A 13,246-nucleotide genomic window follows, 5' to 3' on the forward strand; every position below is an offset into this window, starting at 1 on the left:
AGGATGTCTGTCAGTAGCCAATGGTACACGTTATAAGCAGATGTGACCTCCAACACACACCATGTCTGTGAAGACATCCCAATGATAGTAGTAATAGTCTACTAATATACCTGCTATACATACCTGACATCCCATTGCACTACAACTGTGGGACTATAGAGGCTGGGGTAGGGCTTCACTCCATGTCCAGGACATATGGTGGAAATATATGTACATATTATTATTCTGATAGCCATATATATATGATTACACATGTGTAGTATTTCCAAACACCACTGTCATGGCAACCACCTACTCTAACCCCCTACATCATGTGGGTGTGGTCCCTTTACATTGCCTGTGTGATGGACATCCTTCCTGTGTGTGGGCATCCGTGTTACAGACAGCAGGTAGCAATACCTCTTACAGGAGAACTGTCACACTCAGGGCAGCTACATATTTGTAGGAGATTCAAGAACTACAGACAGAGTGTGAGTAGAGTTGTGTTATGCTTTGTATAGTACTGGTGTTACAGGGTGTGCGTGTACATACTACTTTACCTTGGAATGCAGTCTGTCTGCATAGCTCTCAACTGTGGGCCTATCCTCTTGGTGGCAAGAGGTGTGCCTATCATGTGTTGTCTGTCCACCACATAGTCCTGTGTCTGATATTTCACTGGCAGTGTGTGTGTTGAATGCTATCAGTACATGGCTACATCCATTTCTGTTTCTAACCTCAATTCCCTGACTTAGGGTATGTTGCAGACTATCCCGTAACACCAGCAACTTGCTTAGTGTATGGCAACAGTTCTCCACATTTGTGCCCGTGTTCCAACCTCTGTCCTCCACCTACAAATCAAGCTTTGCACATATGACATGCTGTCAGGGGTTGTTCTGTAGTGGGCTGTGAGTATATCACACTGCCATTGCTGCCATCAGTCCACTGCTGTTGTATCCCCCACACATACGGTGGGGCTGGGGCCATATATGTGTGGGCATCACCTACACAATACATGTATGCTCTTATGCACTCCAGAGGCCAGTGTATATAACAGTGGTATATGGCCCTGTATTATTGAGTCTGGGGGGGAAACACCATAAATGACCTAGGATGTTAAAAAATGTGGGGGTATCATGGGTGAGCTGCCTTAAGGTATCTGGATGTACAGTACCATATACTTCACCTATATTTACATTACTTACATAAATTGCGTTAATGCAAGCCTACTGCCTCCTGCCATACAGACTGTTCTGTTTGTCAGTGGGCATGTGATGATGCCAGTTATGCCTTATGTAACAGTTACAACCCATTTGGTCACATGATGTCTTTACCACCTAGTGATTTTGTACAGAGTGTAGATAGAGGCTGCTGAACTATACACCTGCATTACATACTGTTGATTGCTTGGTATCCTGTGGCCCAGTCTGTCCTCACTATTGCATAATTTGAAGGGCTTGGCCTGGACAGCAACAGTTGTGAACCTTTCCAGACTATAGTATTAGTATAACTGTTTCACAGTTGCATTACTCTGTTTATAAGGATGTCAGTGTCTGAACAGTTATATGACATGGCATATAGAACTATAACAGTACACAATTAAAGGTATTCCGTTTCTGCAAACCTGTGTGTGGTGTTTTCCCTATGACCTCTCTGTGGGTCTATGTTGCAGGCAACGATTGTCATTTGTATGGGTGGCCCATACAGTGTCCAGTATTTCAGCTGTTAACTGTAGGCATCGTGGCTGTTCCATATTGTGTGCACCTTCTACATATGTATCTTACTGTACATATATCTGGGTTTTTAATTTCTCCAAGTTTTTTGGGTTTCTAATACCATGACGGGAATGAACCCCATTCCTAAGTCAAAGTACGATTAAAGTTCGTGAAATTAGTATTGTTTCACTCTTTGATGTTAGCCAAAAGTGCTCTTTGCAGAACCCGTAATGTGCCCAGTAATGACTGCTTATGCAATTCATACAGTGTTACATGAATTTGTAACATATCTAAATATGACTGGAAATTCTTTTTTATAAGACCAGTTGCTCCTACTACTATTGGTACTGTCTGGGTATCTTTCTTCCACATGGCTCTTGTTTCTGTCTGCAGATCGAGGTACTTTATGACTTTGTGTTTCTCTGTACGTAAGACACTGTAGTCACTAGGTGTGGTGATTTCAATGATCAATGCTACTTTTGCCTTCTTTTCTTGGACCATGATATCTGGTTTTCTAGCATCTATCTTTTGGACTGTTGGTATTAGGTGAGCCCATGTGATGTAAAACTCATCATTTTCTATGATTCTCTGTGGCTCATGTTTCCAGTGTTTTTCAGCCACTTCAATACCTTAATGTTTGCACAATCTCCAGTGTAACAATCTCGACACATTATTATGCCTTTCAGTATACAGTCCCTCTGCCATCAGAGAGTCACAACCAGCAATAAGGTGTGTGACTGTTTCCAATTCGGTTCCACAAAACCTACATATGTCTGTTTCTTCCACATGTTCAATGGACTTAGTAAACCAGCGTGTACGTAGCCCACTATGTTGGGCTGCCAATATTAACCTTTCATTGCTTGATGTAAATTCACCTCTCCTTAACCATTCCTGTGTTCATTCTTGATCAACATGAGGCTCTTCCAGAAGTTTTCTATACTTGCAGTTATTTTTTATGTTTTTTCCACATTTCTTGCCTTCTCATCTGGTCCTTCACCTTATATTCTTTCTTTTGTTTTTAGCACATTCAGTTGCTGCCTGGATTTTATCCACTTCTAGTTTGATTTTCATTCCTGCTTGCTGTCGATATGTCATCTTAGATTTATTCTCATGTTTCAAAACTTTTACCACATTTGGATCTTGTGAGGTCAGTAGATATGTGTGGAGTCCCACGATTGCAGATCTATACATGTAATATATTTCAAGGAGGCCCATCCCTCCTTCAGAATGGGGAATACATAATCTTGGTAAATCATTTGGTGAGCATGAAGCATCCTTCTTGTTTTAATAGCCAATCTATCCACCACTTTTTGGGGCCAGTCAATCACTCCAAAACTATAAGTTAGGACAGGAAGAGCAAATTGATTTATAGCTTGGATCTTGTTCCTAGGTGTCAATGCTGTTTTCAGGATTAATTTAAGTCTTCTAAAGTACTCCTTACTAAGCTTTATTCACATTTGTTCGTGTTTTATTGCTGATCTTTCATCAATTCCCAAGATGTCTTGCTTAAGTTCTTTTATATCACATTCTTGTCCCAAACTGATGTTTTCCTTGTGCTGCAATTTTCCTTTTTTAAAGGTTGCTTTTGCACATTTATTAAGACCAAATGACATTTTGATATCATCTGAAAAAGTTTTGACAACATGTAGCTGTGCTTTCAGTTCCTAATCTGATAAGCTATACAGTTTTAAATCATCGACAAAGAGAAGATGAGAAGTCATTAGACTTTGTTGTTTTCTAGAAGCCAAATTATAGCCATGACCTAAGCTGTTAAGTAAACAGCTTAATGGATTAATGGCAAGGCAAAATAGCAATGGTGACAGGTAGTCCCTGGGATAATAATCTGTCCTTTATCATGGCTTAATTGCAAAGTGGTCTGCTACTGTTTCATGGTTACTGTAATGTAATCAATCAGTGTAGGATGTACCTTATACATTTTTAAGGACTCTTTTACCCATCAATGTGGGATACTATCAAATGCTTTTTCATAGTCAATCCATGCCATACTTAGATTCTTCCCTTTCTTACATTTCTCCACTATAACAACAAATGATCCTTTGTTCCATATGACTTTCTTTTATTGCCCTTTTGTTCTACTGCCATAATTGGGTTTTCTTCTAAATGTCTATAAACTCTGTCAGAGTCAGTCCACATGTATAGTTTATACGTCGTCAGAAGACAAGTTATTGGTCTATAATTTTTAGGGTAGCTTGCAGGTTCACTCTTAAGTAAGAGCATTGTTTTTCCTGTTGTTAACCAGCGCAGTGTCTTTTCAGGTTGTGAATATAAATAGTTCTTACTCATGGCTAGATCCTCGTGTAAAGAAGTTAATACCATAAGCCAAAAGTTAGGTACTGTATCTGGGCCTGGGGTTTTCCAATTAGAGGCCTTTCTCAACTTTGTTTCAATCTCTCTGGCTATTTCTGGCTGTGTGTGTATGTGTAGTCACATGTGTATATATATATATATATATATATATATATATATATATATATATATATATATATCTATGTATCTGCATATCTGTGTTTGTGTATCTGTATCCTGGGGAGGTTGATGGCTTCCACATTTTATATTTCCTATGGGAGGCAGACTGTACTGCATGATATGTTACCAATACCAGCCTGACATCATACAGGTGGGATGTAGTATTGTTAACATTTTGTGCCCATGTTGTGTCAGGTCCTAGTTATGGGATCTGCAACACTTGGTAGTGTATTGCAGGGCAGACGTGTTTGGCTGTAGGGGTGGGATGCCTGTTCGTGTGGGGCCTCTCAACCCCATTAACAGTGCATGTGGACATATGTATTTTTGTTAATCTGCCATTGCTATCTACAGATGTATGGCCATACATACCTATATATATATATATATATATATATATATATATATATATATATATATACCTATGTCGGTATATACCTACATAGATATATATATATCTGTGTATACATATGTAACTTGCTCTGTATATGGAGACATATAGGTGTAGATACATATATGTGTCGATGTAGGCATTTGCATGTATATATGTTAATACATATTAATATATATGTATATAGTTTTAGATATATATATCTACATGTATAGATATGTATTATCTGTTTAGATATTAATATATTTACACACACATACATCTAGATGCTGGTATACATTCTCTGTACTGTTGCATGACTGGACTGGATGATATGTCTCTGAAAATATCAGATTTATTTGTACCTGGCATGGCTTAGTGGTAAATCACTTTGTCTATGGTTTGCAGGGTCCTAGGTTTGAGCCTTGCAGAGGCTGTTTATTTTGTTGCTGGGCAGAACACGGGCCGTTGGATACAGAGTGATTAAGGCACTTTAAAGCAGTTGTAAGTGGGTTTGCATGGGTTTGCGCAGAGGTAAGCACTGCTAACTTCCGGTTACAGTTTCTTATACTCAGCTTCTAAATTGCTTAACCTGTGTGGGCAGTGCTTACCCCTGCACAAACAGGCTTAAACCTGCTTACTGCTGCTTAAAACTGCTTACTCACGCCTACCCCTGTGCTAATTTCTTTAAAAGAAAAGAAAAAGGATTGATAGGAAAGTGGTGAAAAAGGGGCACAAAGAGGGAAAGACAGTAGGGAAAATAGCTGGGGATGTGCAGGAAGGATGTAGGGAAGGTCCATAGTTGCCCATTTATTCTACAGCAACAGCTGTGCATATACACTGAATTTGGAGGTAGGGTTAGACACTCAAACTCCTGGGAGAGGGGTGAGGACAATAACAATTCGTTGTGATGCCAATTAGTCCAGATTACATGTGTCCAGTGGACAGCTATGTATGGGGTGAGATTTTTTTGTGGGAATAGATTTCCCTTTTTTTTTCAGGTGGGAGTGGGATGTTGAGGAGGGGTAGTAGTTATATTTGGGGGAGTAGGTTGGGTAGGTTAGCAGACAAGACACACAAGATGCATACAAGGGGCGGTATATGACACATGTGGGGGTAAACACCTTGATGGGGAGGGGTGTTGGGATATCGGAAGCCCACAAGCCCCCTAGTCGTAACAGTGGGACTGAGGTCCCCACCCATGAGCAGTTACCACTGCACCTTCACAGCCCCGAAGGTGGCTGTGCTGGGTGCTGAGCCGCAGAGCCAGGCTGACTCTCTAATCACAACATGCGGCCTTCAAGCTGGCATAGAAGATCACCGACCTGGCCGTTGATCGTTATATGCACCATGATCCCGATCTGGTGATGGGTGACAGGTGCCTTTCTGTGCCCACTCCAGGGGGGGTGAGCCCCATCCCCTGAGGCGGTTCCAAGCAAAGGTAGTGCAGGACCAATGGACAGGGAGGTGCAGGGTTGGGCCCCAGACATGCTGATGCCCGGTGCCTCGGCCAGCTGAGGTTGGACAGGTGGTTCTGCTGAAACTGGCCTTCCCAAGCGCACTATAGTGTTTAGATTTCAGCATCATATATGGGTTAGTAATAGTCAACACATTCCAGGGGTAGGTATAACAGCATGCATAGATATTCCCATTAACACAGACACCAGCCACGGAACAGTTGCATAGCAAACAGAACACATGCATATATAGGTTCATAGGTTGGTATTAGGTTATTGGCCATAGGGCCTATACAAGCCTAGCCATAACAATTCCCTGGACATTTCTTCCCACAATATTTACTTCCCTAGACCCCTGTCTAGCAGGCTGACTGACATGATCCCTGGGGTGAATTTTCTATCTTCCATCCAATCGTCAAGGTTCCTTTTGAAGAGGGCCAAGGAGGCACTCTCACAGATGCCAGAACCTATTAAAAACTGGGGGGGGGGGGCAGAGGGTGAGGGGGGCACTTAGTGATCTAAAAAGGGCAATTTCTTTAAAAAATATGTACTACCACAATATAGGTTCACTTAGAGGACATTTTAATATTAGCCATTTTCCCTTTTGGTGCTTGAATTAACATTTCCTGATTGATCTTACCTATCCCATAGATGATAACTGTACATTAGCTCTAGTGAAAATAACTGTGATCATGCCATAGATAATTTGAGGGGATCTATGTAAGGGATGCAGCATTTAGAAACTATCCATTGGTGACATGAGGGACAATCCTGGAGTACATTTTCGATTACCCATCCTTAGATCCAAGTTGCTTTTGAATATGGACAGGGATGAGCTTTGTTTTACTTGAATGGATAGTCTGTAATCCCCTGCCACTCCAGCATCAGCCCCCTCCCCAGCCACTCCAGTGTTCCATTACTTGGCTATTTCTCCTCGGTTACCATAAACTCTGTTCAAATCTATCAGCGTGCATATGGTTTTATTATTTACTTCTACAATGATTATAGAAATTTAAATAAAATGGCACAAACATTTAAGCCATTTGCTAAACAACCAATACAATCTCACACTGAAAACAGACTTAGCATGAGCTGTACATTTCTCTGTCCTTGAAACTCACATTCATTGAAAGTGCATGAAAACCCACATTCATTTTGCATCTGGCCAGTGGAGGATTAAGCTTACCTGGGGGTTGTTTTCAAACCCTAGGCTCCTTACACATTTTTAGGGCCATGCATACATGTATGTGTTCTTTGATTCACTTTCCTGATTGTATTAAATTATCTTCCTTGTATAATACACCAGTTGTTAAAATGTGTTTTACATTTGTAGTCTAGTAAGCAATGAAACAAAATGCCATAACCAATAATGACAAAACTACCAATTTCAGAAAATTTCAACCATAAAAGGCCACTCAAACGTCTGACATTACAATTCACCATTATCAGTAAATATGCAAAATCTCGGCAGAAGTAAAGTCATCTAAATAATTCCACATTAAAGGAATCTGTAACTAGTGAAAAGGTTGGTCCTAGCAAACAACTTTATATTTCATTGTTTCATCTACAAATAAAGTGTCTGGTGTCTGTTGCCCTTGAAGAATTAACTGCCTATGTTACATTTAAAATGATAAGCTAGTAATATTGCAATAAGAAATGGATGGCAAACTGATAACAGGTTCATAGTTACCAGGTAACTCCTCCAGAGGAGGACATTCACAGGACTGCAGCACTCCCTTTAAAGTACAACACAGTGCAGTATCAGTGATCCATCTGCATACTGTGGGAGTAGAACCCACAGCCTTCTGCATCAAAAGCAAGTATGCTACCTGCTGTGCTACTAACAATACAAGCAGACTTGGCATAAGCAGCATTAAACTTCTCTTCCCCTGAAGCTCTCAGCTCTTTGTAAAATCCTCATTCAACTCCCTGAATTACAAGTGGTGGTATGGGTAGAGAATTCAGGCTCTTGTTTCTTGTACCTAAGGTACAGGATTTGAGCTGGAGTAACACTAACCATGAGGTATACCTAACTACGGCATTTTCACACACACACACACACACACACACACACACACACACACACACACACACACACACACACACCAGCACAGAAATGCAATTCACACACACACACCAGCATAGAAACACAATTCACACACACACACACACACACACACACACACACACACACACACACACACACACATACACCAGGCAACAGCATAGAAACGCAATTCCCATGCACACACTCCAGGCAGCAGCATAGAAACACAATTCACACACACACACACACACACACACACACACACACACACACACACACACACACACACACACACACGGGCAGCAGCATAGAAACACAATCCCCCCCCCCCCACACACACACACACATACATGGCAGCAGCATAAAGCACAATCCCCAGGCAGCAGCATAGAAATACAACCCCCCCAACAAGTAGCATAGAAACACAATCCCCAGGCAGCAGCAAAAATCATCACATCTCCTTACCTGAACACACTCTCTCTTTAAGAGTACAGGCAATAAGTAGCAATGGAAGATTAAAACATTTCCACTCTCTCCTTAAGAGTACGGGCAACAGGTAGCAATGGAAGTTTAAAACATTTCACGCCTAGCAATGGACGTTTAAAATTTCATGCCTGAATGGAACGGACGTGCCTAACCAGAAGGGAAGTTTAAAATTTTGCGCCTAACCACAACTGAACGGAACGGATGTGCCTAACCAGAATGGACCTTCCCCCTCGCTCAATGGTTCCGGCACCCTTGGTGTTATCCGCTTGTAAAATGTGCTTCTTGTCTAAGCTAATATAATGTGAAAAAGCTTGGTGTGAGAACTGTTAATATCACACAGATGGAATGAATCATTAATGGCAGTGACACAGGAGGTCTGAGCAAAAACTGTATTATAATGAAACTGATGAGAAACACTTGGAAAAGGACAGTGAAAAATGTAAGGCCCACCTATAAGGCACCGGCGTGTGAGTAATGAAAATCAGTGAAGACTTCTAAAGGATCATTGACTACTCCATCCATTAAAAGCAGTTGTGACAGCACAATTCAGATGTCTGGTATGAATGATACCTTTCAATAGGAATACGCTTTCTATATCAGAAGCTTTATTTTTAAAATCAAACTAACATGCTGAATGTTCAGACTTTTTTTCTTATTTTCTGGGAAAAGTTTGGCATTTTTGCACTGTTTGCATGCATTTCCTTCCCACCATAAGTTGGAAGGTGACTGTGCATGCAAATGTACTCAGCATTTTTTCAGATCCACTTATATGTCTTGGAGTTTATGTGTTTGTGTTTAACTGGGTGTCCTTTATAGCATGCCTTCAAACAGGTATACTTTTCTGATATAGCTAGCCGTGAAAGCACTTGAGTGCTGTGAGTCTAGTTTATCACAGTGCAGTGTTTCCAATCACATTTCCACTGATTATTGCTGCATTTGTTTCTTTTCTGACCACAGCAGCTTCCAAAAGGAGCCAGAAATGACACCAATCCAAGGTGGTGGAGTAAGGAACCCATGACTGTAAAAAACAGCATAAAAGGATATTTGTGTTTCTACCCGACTGGTTTGTTTACTGTGAGTCTAGTGTTGGGCAAAATCTATGAAATCTGATCCTCTCGTAGCCCCTTAATTGCTTTGACTAAATTATGTCCTATAGGTATGACTTAAAATAAACATTCATGCTAGCCGTAAAGACAGATTTCAAGAATTACATAAAGAACGTGATTAAAATGGAAACCCTTAACTTTGTTCTGCAGTACAGTTTCATGTGAATAAAGTGTACATTTGGGTCATTATACCATTTCTAGTTCTCAAAAAAGTCTTTATATTTTACTACATAAATTATACTTTTATAATGTAGCTTCCTTTCCTTGTCATTGATGAAGTCACTCTCCCTTTGGTGGATGAATGTGTGTGTGTGTGTGTGTGTGTGTGTGTGTGTGTGTGTGTGTGTGTGTGTGTGTGTGTGTGTGTGTGTGTGTGTGTGTGTGTGTGTGTGTGTGTGTGTGTGTGTGTGTGTGTGTGTCTCTTTTAATTTCCCAATAGCTCTGTGAGACCATGGTAGTAGGACAGGCAGTACTGAGTAACAAGTTGGCAGAGCACGCAAGGCTTCATCTATTTTTACAAACAACACCCTTTCTCTGCACATACACTTCATGTGCATCTTGCACAGCTGGTTGCATGATTCTATGATGTTACATTTGGGAATGAGTGTGCAGATGGCACATTTGCACATCGCACTATAGTGGGGGGTGTGGGGATTAGGAAATGTACCCTTTCTTAATCTTTCTTTCCTCACTGTAGTGCGATCTCGGTCAGAGAGTTTGTATATGGTTTGTTTGTGACTGTGACTGGAAGGGATTGCGGGTCCATGTGTATATGTAAGTTGAAAAGTTGCTGGATCTGCAAAAGTGTGTGGGGTGCCCCTCCCCCTTTGCTCTATGGTTCCGGTGCCCATGGGTGCTCTGCTTGACATGTATGGGCAGTCTATTCCAGAGTATGGGGAGTCCTGGGTCAGGGGGACCTATCCCTCCAGCATGTTTTGTTCATTGTGATGACAAGGTTTAGATCCCTGGAGCATGTGGCTCTGAGGAATTGGGATTTCTTTAAGTGGAGCATGTCCAACAGCTCAGGGTTTGGCATGGCCTTGTATGTTAAGCAGAGATCGCCTCTGAGTAGACGATATGCCACTGAGTATAGCTGGAGTTTTTTTAGACTGTCAGCACATGGCAGCTGCTTTAGGCCTGTTATTCTTTTAGTGAGTTATTTCTGCGGCCTTTCCAGCTGTTGCAGATGTATTGTGAGGTATATACCAAATGGGGCATTATACTCTATAATGGGTCTAATGAGGGATGAGTACAGTGGGACAGTGACCTGCTTTTTTCTGGATGAAAATCCCTTAGTGATGAGGTGTACCACATAGAAGGATTTCCTGACTGTTGTGGCAATGTGGTTATCAAAGGTGAGACCACTGTCCACCTGTGTCCCTAAGTCTCTCATCACACTTTCAATGTTTAGTGTACTGCCACCTATGTGGTAATTCATGGGTACATGTTTTTTTCCAAAAGGGATACCTATACATTTCTTGGCATTAAGCTTGAGCCCATGGCTCTGGCACCAAGCATCTGTTTCTGTAAGGCCCTTTTGTAGAATATCCACATAATGTGGGGATTCAATAATAGCTCCCAGTTTGCAGTCATCTGTGAACCTTGTTAGCCAGAGTCCCTTAGTACTGGCCTGCACTTCAGAGAAGTAGATGCCAAACAACAGCAGCCCAGGACTGAAACCTGAGGTACTCCACTTATCACTTGTTTTGAGCTGGATTTGGGGTTGGCTATTTTTACAGTCTGGGTTCTGTTAGTAAGACAGTTGGCAACCCATCGAGTGATGTAGGGATTTATGCCCAGCTTAGTAAGTTTATCTATGATTCCAGAGTGGGGGATGGTGTCAAAGGCCTTGGCAAGGTCCATATAGGCTGTGTGGACCACCTTATCCTCGTCCACAGCACTGGAGACTGATTCAAAGAAGTCAATCAGGTTCAGGAGACAAGATTGGCCCTTTATGAACCCAAAAATGCCCTTGCAGATCAGTCTCGTCAGACTGGTGGGATATTAGTTCCCAGGATCCAAGATGGATCCCCCCCCCCTTGTAGAGTGGGATAACTGTAGCTGTGCACCACTCAGTGGACATGAAGCCTGAGGTGAGACTATGATTAAACATGACACTTAGGTGAGGTGCCAGTTCATTTTGTAGTTCATGTAGTACACAGCCCGGGATGTCATCTGATCCCATGGATGCCGTATTCTTAGCTTTGGAGAGTGCAGTTTCTACCTGTGTAGCCATGATTACCAGAGTTTGGCAATCTTTTGGTATTGAGATGGGCCCTTTAGGGGGTGAGAGGGGGTGAAGTTGGCACTAAATCAATCTGCCAGGATATTGTCAATATCCTTGGGATCAGTATATTTAATGTCATTCTGTTGTATCCCAGAGCAGATCTGAGCATTGCCATTTAGATTCTTGACATAACTATAGAATGCCTTGTGGTTGTCTTTGGAACCTTTGGCAATTTTATTTTTGTAACTAACTTTTGAGGATTTTATGAGGGATCTCAAGCTTCTTACTGAGGCTGGTAAGGAAGTTTTTTGCATCCTGGGATTTTCCTCTTTTCTGTAACAGTTTCTTCCTTCTATTGTATAGTTTGTTTATAGCAGGGGACCACCAGATTGTCTTCCTTTTTTTGGAGGAGAGCATCTTGGTTCTATTTGGGAAGGCACGATTCATGCATGAGTGGATGTGCTCATACAGTGCCTTAGTGTAGGATTCAGCAGTCGAACTTTCAGATGCCGTCTGCATGGGTGTCATGAAGTTTGTCACTTTTGACTTGAGTAGCATGAAGTTGGCTTTGGAGAAGTTTTTTACGGAGGTTTCCTTACTGGGGGGTGGGGGTGGGATGTGGATGTCATGGACGATTTGCTTCTGGTCAGACCTGACCAATGAGGAGGTGACCACAGGTGTGGAGTATCTATCTCCCATGTTGGTAATGACCACAGTGGTAATAAGAACAGCATGCAGGTACGTTGATGGCACCATGCCAGCAATGTTGGAATAATTCAATATGACACATGCATGGGAACCATTAGAATATTTATCAAATGATTGGCCATTATCAGAGTCAGTACATACCAGTTGGGGTGGGTGTGTTGATTATTGTTGGAGATAAGGTGGGGGGAGAGAAAGATGTCAATTAACAAGTAGTATATTCTTGTACTCCACATTACTTTCCTAGTCAGTGCTGTTATCTGAATCTTACAAATCTTACTACACTACCTTATACACCTATAGTGGACACTGATATGGCTGTCAACATCATTACACATGAACCGGTTTTACCTGCAGTATACACCTCTTACCTGGTATACCTGTGGAGGGAATGTTTGTTAACACTGACTAACTTTTTGTACACATACGGCCGGATTCCGGGTTGATGTTTTGCACTATGCTATCCAGCTCTTTCTGCACGGACTCTGGCCATGTGCTCACCACATGCTGATATGCCTGGACATATCTAGAATATTGCCCTCTTCCACCTTTAGTGACCTGACACACACATATACATGCTTTCCTACACAGCTATATTATGTAGCACAGTGTGGGTGACAGTGACCAATGATACTTTATTATTCAGAGAAACTGCAACACTCACAATCCGCTA

Source organism: Protopterus annectens, chromosome 5.part0 (assembly GCF_019279795.1).
Source record: "Protopterus annectens isolate FY-2018-M chromosome 5.part0, PAN1.0, whole genome shotgun sequence".
In the NCBI taxonomy this organism is placed as follows: Eukaryota; Metazoa; Chordata; order Ceratodontiformes; family Protopteridae; genus Protopterus; species Protopterus annectens.